Source organism: Nipponia nippon, unplaced genomic scaffold (genome assembly GCF_047370975.1).
Source record: "Nipponia nippon isolate SJK-2023a ecotype South Korea unplaced genomic scaffold, ASM4737097v1 scaffold_1, whole genome shotgun sequence".
Taxonomy (NCBI): Eukaryota; Metazoa; Chordata; class Aves; order Pelecaniformes; family Threskiornithidae; genus Nipponia; species Nipponia nippon.
Window position 1 is genome coordinate 137,685,189 of NW_028262290.1, and position 16,413 is coordinate 137,701,601.

Genomic DNA, 16,413 nt, shown 5'->3' on the forward strand with positions numbered 1-16,413 from the left:
GAAGTAAGAACTTTACTCTTCAATGCTTTTTCTTGGAAGCATAGGTAAAGCATGAGAAAATGTGTGTGTTTGTGAAGGTAAACTACTGCAACAATTCTTCTCGATAACAGGAAATGAAAGCTAAATCCTTAACTGTTTTTTCACCACTCATTGATGAAGTAAAATGACCACAGAGACTTCATGATTATTACTTCTCCCTGGCTAAGAATGCTGCAGGATGAGAGCTTCCCTGAGCTTCTGCTTTTTTCTGCACAGCAGCAATAGTCCACCTTCCATTATCTCCTCATGAGGCTAAAAAAAACCTAGCTGCCTTGGCCCTGTATGCCTGTGTGCTCCAGCCCTCCCACCATAGTAACAACCCTCCATTGACTCTCTCCTAGTTGTTGATACTGCATTTCCACTGATGAGGCCCAAACCGAAATAGAAGACTCCAGATATGACCTTCTGAGGGCTGAATAGATGGAAATAATAACTTCCTTCAACCTGCTGATTATGCTCTTACTAATTAATGCAGGCCAATATACGGTTAGCCTTCAGTGTCGCAACAGCACGCTGTGACTTATGACTTTGTGAGGATGACCAGAACAAGGTGGATTTCCCACTGGCTACTCTAGCACTACATGGAGCAAGAGTGAGACACTGTGGTTGCCCTAAATAATTAAAAGGAGCTTGAAAATCAGCTCATTCAGAGGTACCTAGGAGCAATAAGATACCTCCTGCCCTTGCCATGACCTGTGCAAGCTCCAGGCAGAACTACAGTACTTGCAAGAAGAAGGAAGTGATGGGAGCCATTTTAATTAGAAACTGTTTAAAGAGCTGAGGCAGTAAACACTTTTACTTGAAAAGATCAGATAGTACCAATGTCTTGCACAGGATAAAAGTGAGGCATCAGAGGAAACTTGCAGGAGGACTGCAGTGTTAACATCCTATTCTTATAAAAAAGATTACAGTGCAAAAACAATGACATACTATGAATCCTTTTAATTGAATTCATAAAATTAAATTAATTTTAATTTCTTCTTGACAGGTGCAATATATTTTCACAAAACACAGGAAATCAGCAAAACATCCACAGCTGATGAGTTGTTCTTCTCTTGTATTTTAACAGAGGAAATTGGTCTAATGTGTTAAAAGCAGCTCTTGGTGAGACTTTGCTGTCAAGACTGGAGACTCAGCAGCATGGTGATCTCATGATAGTGTGCATAATAGCCCAGAGAGTGGTGGTTAATGGAGTCAAATCCAGTTGGTGGCCAGTCACGAGTGGTGTTCCCCAGGGCTCAGTGTTGGGGCCGGTCCTGTTCAATATCTTCACTGATGATCTGGATGAGGGGATTGAGGGCACCCTCAGTAAATTTGCAGATGACACCAAGTTGGGTGGAAGTGTTGATCTGCTGGAGGGTAGGAAGGCCCTACAGAGGGACCTGGACAGGCTGGATTGATGGGCCGGGGCCAACTGTATGAGATTCAACAAGGCTAAGTGCCGGGTCCTGCACTTGGGTCACAACAACCCCAGGTAACGCTACAGGCTTGGGGAGGAGTAGCTGGAGAGCTGCCTGGCGGAAAAGGACCTGGGGGTGTTGGTTGACAGCTGCCTGAACATGAGCCAGCAGTGTGCTCATGTAGCCAGGAGGGCCAATGACATCCTGGCTTGTATCAGGAGTAGTGTGGCCAGCAGGACCAGGGAGGTGATAGTGCCCCTGTACTCGGCACTGGTGAGTCCGCACCTTGAGTACTGTGTTCATTTTTGGGCCCCTCACTACAAGAAAGACATCAAGGTGCTGGAGCATGTCCAAAGAAGGGCAACGAAGTTGGTGAAGGGTCTAGAGCACAAGTCTTATGAGGAGCGGCTGAGGCAGCTGGGATCGTTTAGTCTGGGGAAGAGGAGGCTGAGGGGAGACCTTATTGTTCTCTACAACTTCCTGAAAGGAGGTTGTAGCGAGGTGGGGGTCAGTCTCTTCTCCCAAGCAGCAAGTGATAGGACGAGAGGAAACGGCCTCAAGCTGTGCCAGGGGAAGTTTAGGCTGGATATTAGAAAAAACTTCTTCACCGAAAGGGTAGTCAGGCATTGGAACAGGCTGCCCAGGGAAGTGTTTGAGTCCCCATCCCTGGAGGTATTTAAAGAACGTATAGATGCGGTGCTTGAGGACATGGTTTAATGGTGGACTTGGCAGTGTTAGGTTAACGGTTGGACTCGATGATCTTAAGGGTCTTCTCCAACCTTAACGATTCTATGATTCTATGATTCTATGATTGCTAAATAATCAATTTTTAAGACAAAAAGATTAACATTCACAAGCTGGAGGTGAGTAGACTGATGCCTAATACAAACTTAATCAAAAGCCATTCATCCAAGCAGATCTGGCTTTGGAGTATTTAAAACTGGTAGTTAAAGACCTTCTGTCCTTAAAGGTATGCATCCAGGAGCAGCAAGTGCCAGCTGCTCCCCAAGGAAAAGGGAGCTGGGAGCTAAGGGTGACACCAAGGCAGGTGAGGGCAGAGACCTGACTGTCAAGGGTCACACATTCCCATCGAACCCAAGAGAGGGGAGCAGGGCAGGCCTGAGTAGGGGAGCCACAGTCAGCTGCGAGTCCAGGAAAGGCAGGCAAACCCCCCCCCATTGAGTGTAGTGCCTGTGGGATCCTGACAGCATGTGTCTAATGCCACAGAAGAAAAACTGGAGCTACATAGTCTCTAGGAGTTTTTAGAAGACACTTCTATGTCAAAGAATTTAGAACATGAAAAAAATTAGCTTTGTGTTGAAGGACAGAAAGAGCTAAGATGTTGATGGAGATGGAAGTCTGGAAGAAGAATAGGAGAGTTTGGGTAAATCACAGAAATCATTGTTTTCACTGGAAGATCAGATAATCCTCGTGTAAAATGCAGGAGAAAGAGGTTTTAAAAATATTTGTGTATATGAATTTTATTTTTAAAATATATTTGCTTGTACTGAATGCTTCTGAATGTTGGTGGATCATGGTCTTAGTCCTGTAAGGTACTGAATATCCTTAACTTCTGGTAGTATGGCATGAAGCTGTTTGCTACAACATAGTCCAGTCTCCTCAGCGCTGTAGCCCAACAGTCTTTGCTCAGTTATTACCAATTAAAAAAAGGTGAATCCTCTTCCTGCTTCCAATTTGGGAAATAAATTGAGCTCACGAACTGCAGAACAAGCACCTTGTTTTCTCCTTGCAATCTGGTTTATTCAGATACTTAAAATTGAAACCTATTCCACACACAATCAAACTGCAAGCTGCATTTCACCCATGTCACTTTGTCGATTCTTCCATTCTAATCTCAGCCAAATGGACTCAGAGATTTATACAGTATATGGACACAAAGATGTAAACAAACATAATGCTGATAAGGTGTGCTCTCTGACTTGCATTGTCTGTCAGGCAATTGAGTGAGATAGATAAGAACCTGTTCTGCTGTTACGCAGGCATGGAAGTGTTGTCTACCCCTTACTGCAGAACTAGATCCCACTACGTGTGGAGCAAGAACCTACCCTCATACAAATCATGTGTATCTGTGATCTGCCAGTCTGGGAAGATATTCTGTCAGGGGGAAAATATTTCCAGCATAGGTAGTAGGACAGTTTTAGAGAAAGCAGACTTAAACATGAATATCATTTTGCTTATAACTTTGCCTCACATCAGGTTCAACTGTCCCTAATATATAAATCCATGTACTTTGCAGCCTGGTACAAAGCCAGAGGATATTTACCATTGAACATGGTACTTGGTACCGCGGCTGCTGGAACTTGGCAAAAGTGTTTGCCAAGAAACTTTGGCCATTAGCAATACAACAGTCTTGTTGCAACTAGTCAGAGGGATGCAAACACACAAGGATATGGAATTTGCAAGTACAGCTGCAAAACAATACATGGTGAAGTTGTTCGGCATTATAGAAACTTGTCAAGATCTACATCCAGTCTCATTAGCTGTCTCCAGATCTGTTACAGAACTTGAATGTCATGAACACAAACAATTTGCATAAGAATTGTCCAAGCTATGAATTGGAAATAAGATTAAAAGAAGAAACAACTGTGTGTAATTGTCCATCCCCTGTGGAGATTAATATCACACATTACATGAAAAATCAGATTTGGAAATGAGGTTAACAGAAGAATTAACCAGAAGAGGGAGTGAGCAATACCTCCTACATAGTACCGTGTTCACAGCCATGTCTTTACTGCCTTTCAGAGGCTACTCTGTCTTGAAAAATCATCCTCGAGAGGGCTGCAGGATTTGTTACCTTGCTACATTTAACACATTTACTAACGACAACAAATTGATTTTTATTTATCTGGCAAAGCAAACCTTGGTCTTTCCCCCTAATATTTAATCCTCTTCAGCATAGTAAATAATGAGAAAGACACTTGCAGATCTGATTAACCTGCAAGTTTCCTTTTTAAGCAATGAGCGATCGATACCAGTACCAACTCCATTTAAACAACCTTTATCCCTGCTTGAGTCTGTGGATGCAAGAACACAAGTATATGCTTATTTTTGTATATGATTCAACAGTAGTCTAGTTCTAAAAAAAAAAAAAAGAAACAAAAGAATAAAAATCCAGATTCTGTAGACTTTAGGAATTCTTTATTAGTCCAGCCATGTGTTAGGTGAGAACTTTTCCCCCCCTGACAAGCCAAGGGACTTATTTTGCTGTTACCATTGCTCTCATAATCTAAACCACCTTTTTAGAAGTACATCTGTAGAACATGGTGTTCTTATAAAATGCTGAAATGTCAGCTTCCATCAGATGAAAGTCTTCTAATTATCTGCAGAACAGGGGGTGAAAGCATGCCATGCTGACCTATCAATGTTTTAAACCCAGTCTGAAAAGCAGCATTTTGCTAATCTATCATAGATGATAGATTAGATTAGCTCAGTTTCCAAGCTAGTGGTTCCTTAACCAGAACTACCGATGAGGAGCTATGGATCACTGTCAGCCCTTGAAACTGTTGTGAATTCTTAGTTATCAACATTTTAATTGTAAATATTATAGTAGCCCATGAATGGACTATTTGTGGACTTCTTAGCATAGCATTGCAAGCCACAGTCTCACAACCATTCCTGACGTTCTTTTAAACATTGTTTTCTCTAATGAATTTGGAAAACAAAGTAGGTAAGTTGTGCTGATATTGACTTTCAGATTGGTAAATGGCCACAAAGCCTACAATTTTGGGCTATTCTGAAGTATACTATACTCATATTCTCATCTGAAATTAGATATCCAAGAGTTGAAGATTATGTTCCTTAACAACACCAGTATCTTCCTATGGAAGCATTGTTCAGATGACGTCCCTTAGAAGCTTTAGTAAAGACAGTTACCTTCTTGTGATACAGACCAGTGATGGCTTGGGCGTACTGTCTATATGCCTTTTGATATGCTTGTGTTTAGTAAATACGATGCATTAGCTATGTAGCACAAATTCACACTATAATTGGTTGGACATATTTGGATAGAGACTGACTGTATTTACGTGTTTGAGATTTCCCGACTCATGGCAGCCTGGGCTGCTGGACATCTGGAAATTGATAGATTAATGCCTTGTGTGAAAAGGTTGGTAAATTTGTGTCATATGTCATGGCAGATAATATCAAACTAGGAAACAGGCCCTTGAGCTTCTGAAGAAAGTTACCATTAAACAGAGCAACTATACAGAAGTTGTTGGAATATCTCCTAGCTTGCAAGGAGGGCAGCTGTCTTGTGTCCCTGATGACTCAATTCAATGGTGAGAGGTTCTGTGCTATTCATAGCACAAGGATGAGATCCTTTGTTCTCTTAAAGCTACTGTATAACCTGTCTTAGAAAACAAAACTGTGAATGGGTCATATAGTGCAGCTAGAAGACAGGTACTCAAAACTGATGAAACAAAATGCTTCCCTGCTCATCTCTATGAAGCATATTTAACTTATGCTACTCACAGGAGCATAGTAGCATTCTAGTAGGTATGACTGAGATTGACAGACTACGGTGATTTTTAGGAAGTATTAGAACTTTATATTACAGCCCCAATATCCACATTTCTTTTTGATATAATCAGGAGACCATGCTATGCTTTGCACATACAGAATAGTTTAATTCTGTAGAAAAAATATAATCTTATTCCTATAGCATGTAAACAAATGAGAGGCCAAATATGCCAAGTTTGGCCTGATTCTTCTACATCATGTGTGCTCATCTTTTTTCAGTCATCTGTCCACTTCCCATATATCTGACTACAAGCCTGAAAGCCTTCGAACTGTAGGACTCTTTAGGTCTGGGCTGGGAAGTGAATTGCAAAGGTGAAGATAACAGGTAGGCAAAACATCCTCTGTCAGCCCTCTCTCTTAAATTTAACTCAGTTCTTATTACTCCCACTCCTTTCAACTGCATTGTATTTATTCCTATCTCTTATAAATCTTCATGCTTTAGGCCTCAATCAGTCATTGACTATTTGCAGTGTGAAAGAACTGTCTTTGATTGCTGTGCAAAGAACACTGAGCCTTATCCAGCCTTTCTGAAGAAATGTTTAAAAAATGACATAAAAAAATCTGCTTTTTGGCTCAATGAACAGTCCATTGGTCTTTAGCAGTATAACACCTTGAAGGGAGATCTGGAAGACAGAGAGAACATACTAGGCGTTAAGTAGCAAGATGTAGTAATGATATTAATCCACAGATGGTCAAACTGGGATTTATAGAATTTGACTTTTTAGCCAGTCCTTCAAAAAGATAAAAAGGGACTAAATTTTTTTTAAATAATTTTAACTTCATCTCTTCCAAGAATAATGAAAGTGCCTGGCCACTTATTATAACCTCTGTAACTGAGTAAGTAAGTTTAAAGGATTTTATAGTAGGGGGGCACTTTCATAATCAGGTTACACTGAAAGAAGAAAAACATCCCCAGCTTCATATAAACCAGGTAAATTTAGGTGATTATACACACCAGTCATCTAGGCCTGTCAATGTTCAGTGGCTCTGTCTTTGGTAGAGAGCTACTATTGCTTGCAACAATCTTCTTCCCTGACCCCAGACAGAAAGCCCTGAAGCAATATATATTGATTTAAATGAAATCCTTTCAGCAATTTGAATCAGAACTGTTCTGCTTCTCTGGTAATGAATACAAGGAGACTTCAGAGAAGGAGTTTCAGCTGCTTGCTTGGCTGAATATTCAGGGGAACAACAAAAATGACTTTACGCGAGGGACAAACTCGTCTTCAGGTTAGTTCCCGTAAACTGAAGTTAAATTGAAAATTTAAAATTAGCCCTGTATAGCTTGAGGCTTTTGACCATTGTCAGATGCTCAGAGAAAGCAAACTGAAAAATTAAGAAAACTTTCCCCCACTGTAATCCTTTGAATTGTCTGCAAAGACATAGATTATGTTGATCTTGTTGAACATGTTAAACGCTTTAGACTTACATTCAGGGAAGGCACAGGCAGGGAGGCCTGTCTTGTATGTTGTTGACCATTACCTGCTAGCAGTAATTGTTCTCCCAGAAGAAAGAAGCATATTTACCGTTGTTCTTTGTAGCATACAGCATTTCGTGTTACTATAAAGGGGAGAGGAAGCAGAATTCTGTTTTAAACTTGAAAGAAGACATTACAAATAATGAAGCATGCAATGTACCTGTGCGCAATGTGTGTGCAAAAGTGAGACCTTGATATATCTCCGTCCCTGGGGTTTCATTTGCTCCTGTTCAAAGATCTATCGATTGTTGATTCAAGGGTGGCCCTGTGGCCATTTTCAGCCAAAGCTTCTAAAGTCTGCAGCTCTGATTGAGCAATGGTATTGAGGCACCTTGGAGCCCTGCGAACCCAAGTATTTGCAGACTCCATGCCATGAAACTGTGACAGGCTTAGTCAAATCCAAAATTATCAAAACTTTAGTCTTGCATGGAGTTGGGAATCTAGATGCCTTGAGATGAATTCAATATAATCCACCTAGGTGGATTCACACTTGGTTCAGCTCACCTAGAGAGTACATTTTCATGTTTCCAGCATCCTACTTTTGCTCCACTTGAACGAGTGGTTAGTTTGGAGATGAAGCAAAACAACAAGAACAAAATCAACTATTTTTTTCATTGTAGGCCCTGTTTGGAACTGAGAAACAAATCTGTATTAATTTCTAGACAAATAAAAACATTAGTTCCCCCCTGAAAAATTCCTTAACTCATATGCACGTAAAGAATACTCACCTACATGTAATTGTTTTTTCAGCTTCCACCAAACTTTTTTATCTCCTCCTTTTTAATCAGAAAGGTGTTTTGAAACACTCACATGAATTAGATCAGGCTTGAGATAATAATTGTGTCGGTCTGCAGCACCAACTGGGACTTCCCCTGGCTTCGGGCAAGTTGCTAGGCTACTATCTTAAAGAGACAACTCACTTGATTAATTGCAAATACAGATTGCTTTATGAAAAAGTTAATACATTTATAACAACAAAGTCTGAGTGAAATAGCAGGCTGATTATCAGAACTTGCAGTATTCCCTGAATACAGGATTAAGGAACAAAAGTACAGCTTTTAAAAACAGATGCGGTCTGCGCTGACTCCAGTCCTGCTTTCAGTGGTGAGGTATTACCACACTATTGGTAAATCGCCATTTAATGAAAATCACAAAACATTTGGTTTTGGAGTGTGATATTCAAAATAAATATTACCTCACTCACTTTTTAGTGATGTCACTGGCAAAGAACTGCTGTAATATCCTTGGGTCTTTCTAACCCAAATCTGCCTTGGAGGAGAGTATATGTCTGGCATGTGTTTGCACTGGATGTCAGACTGCTGATACTTTGCTTTTTCATTAAATACCTTATTACTTGAAACTCTTCAAAGGGCTAAGCAGCTTTCATTCCTCAGATCATGCAGTGATTTTATGAATAAATGTAATGTGGTAATACATAATGATAATTACAAATATATATTTAAAAAAAGGAAAGATGTAAGCATCTGGTTTCTTATGAGCAGACCTTTTCAGAAATTATTTTAATTTCCATGAAATTTGTTGACAAAAACTGGGGAAAAAAGTCTTTGAAATTTTCTTTGCCCATTTTTTAAGCTTTTTTTTTTCTTTTGGGAAAAACAAACAAACAAACAAACAAACAAAAACAGCAAAAAAACCAAACCCTTTTGATGTTTCAGTTTTACCTAGAAATCTGAGAACATTTAAAAAATACTTTTTGGTTTTTTTTTAAAAGCTACTTAAGGCAAATCAAATGTGCTCAAGCGGCTTTACATGTAAATCTTTATATAAGCAGCAGGCATCTGCTCAACCTGCTTCTGATTGATTGTTCTGAAAGCTTCATTAATAACTTGTATTTCCCTTTAAAACCCCAAATAAAGTGTCTCTGTATGATTTGGAAGCAGTCTTTTGTGGTCACAGGAATGGGAATGCATTAGGCTCTCACTGGTAGACCCCAGTTTAGCCAGGAGACATTAAAAAATGAGCAACCTGCAATGAACTGAAAGAGCAGGTGAGGGAGTAACAGCACAGCACAAAGCTTCAGTGGGCAAGGTACAGAGTAGAAAACATTGAAAAAACTCTGGAAGGAATACAACTTTTAAAAATCAAACCCACAGAGCTTGAAATCACTGGGAAGATATAGAGATTAAAAAAGGAGAGTATGATTAATCAGTAATGTAAGGCTGACTTGAGGATTTCTCTAAGTTGTGTATGTTTATATGTGTTGGGAATAGAAGATGGGGCACCTACGAGCTCCAGTTTATTAATGCTCTGTATGTGAAAGCCAAGGAATAAGATGTAGGTCCTCTTCCAGGGCTGAAAGGCAGTGGGGAGAATGCAATGCCCTTTGCTGCTGGCTCACATTAGATCAAGTTTGTGAGGGACACGTCATCTTTATTTGTAATTTATTCATGAAATGAGATGACCTTACATCTAAGTGTTCCACACCTGTTTCACTCTCAAACAGAATTGGGGTATGTTAGTTTGTTCATATTTTACAAAAGCTGGGGAATATATATAGTATAGTTTGGGGGATATCCCGCTTAGCCTTATACTGAAAATTTCCTTAGAGTGAAATATATTGTCACTGTCCTGAGAAAGAGGTGAGGAAAGCATTGTGTGCAGCAGGGTGTTAGGACATAATGACAGGGAAAAGGATGCCAAAGGTGGAGCAGAAGGACTCTATTCCTATTTCATACCCCATGGAGTTAAGGAGCTTCTTGGTAGTCTTCTTCTCAGCCTTATGACTGTGAAGACATTTGGGAATCATAGCACATAGGGTCTGTTTTAGTGGAACTAAAATTGCACAGAGATGTGACGGGAGCCTGTGGATTCTGGTGATAAACAGCAAAGGAAAGTTTTGTTGAAAGATTAAGATCAGTTTTAGGTATCAACAAGAATATACTTTCGCAAAGTCCTAAAACAGGTTTTACACACTATGACAGACCAAGCATTGTGTATAACAACCAAGAATATATTCTATGTGAATTTTGTTCAAAAATATACTTTATTTTATTCAAAAAGTTGGGAATCGTTGATATGGAAAAAACATTTGGACTGGTTATGAGTATTACTTTGGTTAGGTGAAGGGAGAAATTAGTTTCATTTTTTCAGATATATTATCTTTTCATGCTATACTGGGTTAACATTTTTTTTAATGAGATAGTAAAATCCGTCTTCTGCTATTCGTGTAATAAAAGACTTGGCAAACTTACAGAGCCGTGAACACTTGCTTTCTGCATATACAAAACAGGTGTTTACTTGTAAGTAACTTAGGATAAACCTGTTGCACAGAGCTATCAGGTGCAACTGTAGCACTTCTACCTATAGCCTGAAGAGTCAGTAGCGCAAAATTTTTCTTCAGGGTGCTAAACGTAATGCTATACAGTGAAAATCCCCTTGCTGTTAGTACTTTTTTTTCTTTTTTTTTTTTTTTCCAGTTTTCATATATTATTTTTCCTGTAAATTTAAAAATGTCACAATTCTTATTTTATATTATGTTTTGTTTTATTTTTTAAAGAATTTATAGTCTGTTTTTTAATGGCTCCCTTATGCTGGTTTAGAGTCTAAAAAAAAGGGTTCTGAATCAGGGCTGGAAACCATTTACTGGACACCATTTCAGATGTGAACTGGTTATTCTTTCAACTGATTTCAGTCGTTTAAAAACAGTCCTAAGAATTAAGGAAGAATCATAGTGGGAAACGTAATTTTTAACCCTTCTTCCGGTCTTCCAGCTGTTCTGGTTGGAATTCTTGCGTCAATGGCCCGTTGTCAGCTTTGAGTATTGCAAGTTGTAATGAAAATGTGGATGACTTACATAAAAGTCTGCAAAATCAATTCCTGTGTTCACAAAATAGCGTTATTTCTGGTATTTCTGAAGCTGGATTTTCAAGTTACTGTTTTTTTAGTATATTTAGCTATAATTGTAGGTAGCCTGAAGGAAATAGGTTTTGGATTCCTACTGAAAATAGTATAACTTTAAGGTCTACTTTAAAATGACAGCATGAATTTCTTATGCTTGAATACTATGGGAAAAGGACAAGAATAAGCTATCAGAGCTCTAAAATATTAATTTTGAATAATAGGATTTTTTTCCATTCTAAGTGTATGGATAGTCAAGTATTGAAAGAAGGTGGACAAGCAGTAGAAATTTTTCTATGGGTGTTCTCCAAAAGCATGTTAGAGAAGCATGGACCAGAAGTGGTAGAGCTAACGCACTGCCTCAGCACAAGGGACTGGTGTAGATGACTTTTTAAGTTTCCTATATTCATTTTTTTATTTCAATGCATGATGTTAAGAGGATGTAACTTGGACCAACCTCATCTAACTTTGAAGTTCCATCTAACTTCCAAGGTTTGAGTGGAAGAGCTGGACGAGATGACCTTATGAGATTTATTCCAGCTGAACAATTTTATGGTTTTTTGTGGATTTATGATTATGGTTCCAGATATGTAATGCAACATGAATTTTCCTCCTGTTTGCTTTCCACTGTTTTGGTATCTATCTTATTTACCATCATTTTCATGTCAGAGCTAGTCAGATGTTTTCTATGTGTCCATATATATACACACATGCATGAACACAGATACATACTACATTCACATACGCATATATTACAAAGTAGCTTTATATCTTGATTCAAATGTGGAACAAAGACATCTATTTGTGTAGAAATTTTCAGGTGTGTCAAAAGGTTCGGGGATTTCATATTCTGAAAACTGAAAGTAATTCAGCTGGGGGAAGTCACATTTTATAATGGAAACATAAATATAAAAATTCTCAGGAAACCACAAAATATTAATCTTGCAGTGTTTGGGTTACAGTGAGGTAGATGGAAGGATGAAATAGCAGTTTCCTAATCACCTTCAGTCTGTAGAGAAATAAAGACAAAGAATGCTTCTGTCATACTGTGTCACAGCGCAGCCACTGCTCGCTTTGTCCTTTTTTCATCTTAGTTTACTGAGGAGCAATCAGTATAGCAGCATCAAACAAGCCCTAAGAAAAACATCAAAGTCTACCTTTATTTAAAGAAAAAAATAAGGGACTCACCAAAAATCCATGATGTGTTAAGAAATGCAGGCCACCAATCCATGTCCAGCCAACCAGCACTGGCAGTTTCTAGCTTTCGAATTTACATCTATAACAATTGTTAAAGTCTAAAGGACTTTATCATTAGTTAGAATAAATAAATGTAACCCCATCAAAGTCAACTTTTAATGGAAATAGAAACGACTAGCTGTTCTACTGAATACTGAGATATATTACCAATATCCTGCTTATTTTTCTGCATACTGCTTGTCACACAGAAAAAAGCCACAGTAAAAATTGTAGCATGTCGGATTACTCGCTTCTGTTTGAACTTCAAATGAATAACTGTTACAATCTTCCTGACCTGATGCTTATATTCTTTGTATACTCTGCCAGTATTTCATCCTTGTTCAAGTAGTCAGAATTTCCCACAAAAGCATTCGTAGTCACTGCGGAAAAGCCACTGTAAGTGACAGATTTAAATAATATCGCCACCAAATAAACGTAAAAACCTTATTATTGTGTTGAATAGAATGAATGCTTACTGTGCTGCTTCACTGCTGCTAATAAACCATATCGAGTCAATTTACTTTGTCCATTCAGTAGTCTCAAGGTATCAAACCTGCAGCTTCAGTGCTGGTTTCACTGTTAGGCTGAAAAGGTGGCAGCTGCTGCGGTAAGGGAAAAACACTCTCCTTTTCTGAGCAGTTGCAGTGAATACTTCCTTCTGAATCTCTCTGAAGGCGAAGAAGAAAACCTTAATTGTCATCAGATCAACAAAATGAAAATAACCTTTTGACATTCCTTTGCATTACTTGTATTTGTCTCTTATTAGATAATACCTACAAATGACAAAGACGGCCTTTCCTTTTTTTTTTGTATTGCACAAGAAATTGGATACTATGCATTTTAACTGGAAGACAAATACCAAAACTGAGACCTGCAAATGAAATAGTGGGGTGTTAGTGTTCATGACATTTTCAGTTGTACCTTTTTCATAGGCATATGTTATCTGCAGTATAATTACTCTGTAACTAGAATATGACTAATATTTTTATATCTGTAATGACATCACTGTCTAATGCAACTCGAAGTTTAAAGTAACAACGTATGAATTATTCCCATTACCCCACTGTCTTGTCACAGGATGGTTTTAAGAATCCTGTTACATAAACTATATATTTGTTGAAATTCAGCTGGAATTGTTCTCCTTCATACTGAAAAACCTACTACCTGTTGTTTAAAAACATTTTGAACTACCTTTCTTTACTCTTACTCCATTTTAATTTCAACTATATTATAATTAAAGCATTTTATTATGAAGTATATATTTACATGGTATTTTCAGATTTTGTGCAATTTTTTACTATCAAATGTAAGCAGAATGTGGAAGAAGCTGTTAGCTTCAACTGCACTGGGTAAGATGGAGCGTGATAAAGTCATTTGATGTGATTTGCACTTAGAAAACAAATCTTTCTTGTCCAACAATTCAGCATTAAGGAACAGGACAAGAAACAGAAAAAAGTGTCTGCAGACTCCAGCTCATTAATTCAAGGATTACTTAAGTTATTAATGATCTTTTTGAAGTGTAAGCCATTAATGCATATTGGCTTTGTTTCATATTATGGCTTTATAATGTCACTTACGTTGAATTACCAATGAAGGTGAAATCTGCCAAGAAAAAAACACCAGCCTCTATTTACTGTAAGAAATAGCAGCAACAACAGCAAAATATGTTAAAGCAGCCCCAAAACTGATAGCAATCTTTACTATTTTACCTCACAGCTTCCTTCAGCTTCTTGCCATATGCTAAAAGTTCATTCTCTGATGAGCCTTTGAGCTGTCAGTCTGTCTCCCTAGCTTTTCTCTCATTTTCTCCTCAGTATAAATGGCTATTTGCTGGAAAATGTTTTATATCTTGCCTGACCATTTGACTGCAAGGCATCGTTACTTCTCATGTCTTCTATTAGAGGGACAGTGGACACAGCAGGCAAGCTAGGGCAATTAAGTGGCCACTACCATTAACATTAACCTTTTTAAAAGTGTGAGCATTATGTCTTAGAACATATTTGGTACTAAATCAGTACCTCAGGGCAATAAAAGTGCAAGTGAATCACCAATTTTTCACTTTTTTGCCTCCGTATAAGGGTGAGGCCAGAGCCTGTTTTGAAGGGCACAGTCATCAGCTTGTGGGTCAGTCACCCCTCTATGTCAAATGCATAGGAGAAAGTTAAAAAAGCCCCTGATTTGACTGCCACCAGTGCAGTTTATTAACTGTAATACTCTTATGAAAAATTTGATGATGCTTTATATTGACATCAGTCTTCTAAATGTTTGGAACTTTGGGGTAGATTTCCACAATTTTAAATATGTATCTGAATATCCAACCCCTTCCTCAATTCATCTTCCCAATAGTCCTGCTTTGGGAATAATATGTTCATTTTTCATTTCCTACTCTTGTCATGTGCCACTTCATTTGGAGGAAAAAGCATGGCAGGGTTACTATTCCTATCTCTGTATTTCTCCAGATGGTGCCCTGTGCCATATTGTTTAATTCTTACTATCCTTACCTGATAATCTGATTTCATGCAGAAGGAAGAAGTTACCTCTCTGGTGAGTTCCCACTTGTACCTTACTGCTTCCACGGTTGATGAATTTCTGTTCATCCCTACATGTTTAGCAAGAAATGTTGGAAGAAGAGAATCACTTGTAGTCTCATTTGCTGCAATAGAGCAAACAGCAGTAGAACTAGTAGGATGGGTTTCCTCTGGGTTATGCCTGTGATTGGGTTCCCTGGGTGCATCTATGCACACACTGTAGGATCAGGAGCTTCTGAAGCTAATGTCACATTATCCCCACTTACCATCCTTTGGTTTGCATTGCAAAGTCTGTGAAATTGATTCCTTTTGGATGAAACAAAACCAAAATAACTTCTAATAGGCATTCCGTTTACAAGACCAAATTAGAGCTGATTCAAAATTCTGCCACATCCCTATACACTATATGTATAGTGTGGCTATTTGGTCACCAGCACAAGTTCTTTGTTCCTCTTGAGCTATACTACCTGCTATCACAGGTGTAGTCTCTGATGCTTAATAAGATGTAGCTCTTCATTGAAGCCTCTTTTTTGACTGAGACTTCATGAAGTGTGTTTCATGTCTACCTGACTAGCTGCTTTTTATAAAACTGATCATTAAAACTTTCATTTGGTGACTTTTTTGACAAATTTGCTTGAAGTTGATCAATGGGTTCAGAAGGTATTAGGGATTGACAGCTGAATAACCTGGCAATTTCGTATGCAATGAGATACTGCATTGATATACCCTCTCTTCAGGAGACCGAGTTGAACACCATGCATATAATTCTAATAAGAATTGTACTTAGAACCATGACTAGATCACCTGGGGACACCCTGAAGCTGGGAATGGGGAAATGACTGGGTATTTGCCCACTGAAGATAGTAAGGCTCAAATTTAAATTAAAATTTTCTTCTACCTCAATAACTTATTCTGCCAGAGACTTAAGTCTTTGTCTAATTAGACTGTGTTGAACATTACACTTTTTTTGAAGAGTCATGTCTTCCTGGGGGGAAAAAAAAAGCATTCTTTCACAAAAACATAGTTTTTGTAGACCACTTATCCGATTGCCTTTCAAAAGCTAAAATGTCGTTCTATTCTATGTTGCTCTAGATGGTGAAACTCAAACCATCTCTTCTCCATCCTCAGCATTTCCTTTAAAGTTTTCAACAAAAATCTCACAAAGTCTGATGCAAAAAATGCAGTGACTTTTTTTGTTTTACAATTTTACCCCAGGGGATAAGGAAGAAAGTAAACGTTGTTTCTCAAGGTTTATCTGTCCAGATCACCATTACGTAATTTCAATGTTCCACAGATTCCTCCTTGTATCTTCACCAGCCCCAAATGCTCACTTCCT